At 41.0% G+C, this 2,125-nt stretch overlaps 1 pseudogene; it reads left to right on the top strand.

Annotated features, from left to right (window-relative positions):
* Positions 1-474: 474 nt before the first annotated feature.
* Positions 475-1,557, top strand: LOC114629461 (annotated as a pseudogene).
* Positions 1,558-2,125: the final 568 nt, after the last annotated feature.

A 2,125-nucleotide genomic window follows, 5' to 3' on the forward strand; every position in this document is an offset into this window, starting at 1 on the left:
TGGATGCCTACATGTAGAAGGATGAATATAGATCCACATTTATCACCCTGCCCAAAACTGAAGTCCAAATGGAACAAGGACCTTGACATAAAACTGGTTACACTAAATCTTATAGAAGAGAAATTGGGAAATACTCTTGAACATATTGGTACTGGAGACAATTTCCAGAACAGAACATCAGTGGTTCAGGCTCTAAGATCAACAATTGATAAACAGGACCTCATGAAACTGAAACATTTCTGTGAAGCAAAGGATACAATCAATAGGACAAAAAAAAAAAAGCAGTCTGCAGATTGGGAAAGGTTATTTATCAGCCTTTCATCTGACAGAGGGCTAGCATCCAAAATTTATAAAGAACTCAAGAATTGAGTTCATTGAGTTCAAAATGAGACACCAACAACCCAAATAACCCAGTTAAAAAATGGGCTACAGGCATCTGTTGCTAGGTGCAGACCGACTTGGTTTCCTGGCAACATGCCACAGTTACAGATGAAACTCCTATGCAAGAAGACCAAGATTTGGAATGCCAAGTTGTGGCTGGAGAACCTGAAGCTGCAAGAAGCCTGTCACAACCTCAAAATGGAGCTGTGCATGAAGAAACAGGAAAAGGTGGAAAATCTAAAAAGTCTCTGAAGCAGTCTGTGACTATGGGCTCAGCAGAAGCACATATGCCTAAGGAGCCAGTGGAAAAGTCACCCCCAAAACTTACCACTTTAACCAACAGAGAAGCATCAGCAATGCTGTCTCCTGACTCAGAACCAAAAATTTAAAAGAAGAAGAAAAAGGGGGGAAATGGCAAATGACGCTGAGTCTGATGTTAAAAAGTATAAACGGATGAAAGCACCGAGGCTCATGAGGAACCAGAAGACAGTATGAAGAAGCCAAATTCTAGGACTGACGTGTGCTTTTGAGGACACTTCATTTGCTTCCAGCATAAAAGTATCAGGCTACTTCTGGAAGGCAGGGAGCTTCTGGCAGCTGCAAAAACTGGTAGCGGCAAAACCCTCACTTTCCTCATCCCTGCAATTGAGGAATTGTCAAATTGAAATTCATGCCCAGGAATGGAACAGGAATCCCGATACTCTCTCCTACCAGAAAACTGGCCATGCAGACCTTTGGTGTTCTTAAGGAACTGATGACACACCATGTTCATATGGTACTACAGCTGATCATGGGCCGTAGTAACAGATCTGCTGAAGTGCAGAAGCTCTTCAATAGACTCAACATCATCATGGCCACACCAGGCTGGCTCCTAGACCACATGCAGAATACACCACAGTTTATGTAAAAGAATCTATGTTGTCTGGTTATTGATGAGGCTGATTGTATCTTTGATACTGGGTTTGAAGAAGAATTAAAGCAAATTATTAAACTTTTGACAGCACACAGGCAAGCCATGCTCTTCTTTTGTACAAACTGGAAAAAGTTGAAGACTTAGCAAGAATTTCTCTGAAAAAAGAGCCATTGCATATTGTGTATAGTTTTAGATGCACACTACTGCCTTGCCCGGAAGCTGCCACACTACCATTCTCTTCCATCTCCCTTTTGTTCCACTAGGCTTAGCCTCCGGAATCAATAGCAGCCAGCCCTAACCCAGCTTCCTTTTGAATCTGCGGATGAAAGACACATACTTGGTTTTGTTAGCTTAACTTGCTTGCTAAGCTCAATTGCTGGGCGCAAATACCTCCCACATGGAAATGGGTGCCCTTACCAAGTTACTATCACCATCTCTCTTTCTGCCCTAAACTTTTGTTTAGTTTTCTTTATTTGCTTTGATTTGTTTTAATTATCAGAATGAGTGTGATTTGGAATTTTGTTGTTATATTATTATTCCTCTGGGGAAAGAGGTCAAGCTAAAAGTTTTTCTGGTTACTGGCTCAAGGACATGCTATTTTGGGATAAAGGCTCTACATTTGTATTAACAGGAAAGGAGAATAGGCTCTGGACGCCTTCCAGAGTGTTATGAATCAGATACGACAGGGGGAGATCCCCTGAAGAACTAGAAAAATTCAAGAGAATCAAACAGGACAAATAAAGATTCTTTGTGCCTTCCTCCACACGACATGATTGAAGACCTATTATAATTGGTTATTAATAAAATTAACTCATAAAAAGCCAGCTGTCT

The sequence above is a fragment of the Grammomys surdaster genome, unplaced genomic scaffold, assembly GCF_004785775.1.
Source record: "Grammomys surdaster isolate TR1022 unplaced genomic scaffold, NIH_TR_1.0 310, whole genome shotgun sequence".
NCBI lineage: Eukaryota > Metazoa > Chordata > Mammalia > Rodentia > Muridae > Grammomys > Grammomys surdaster.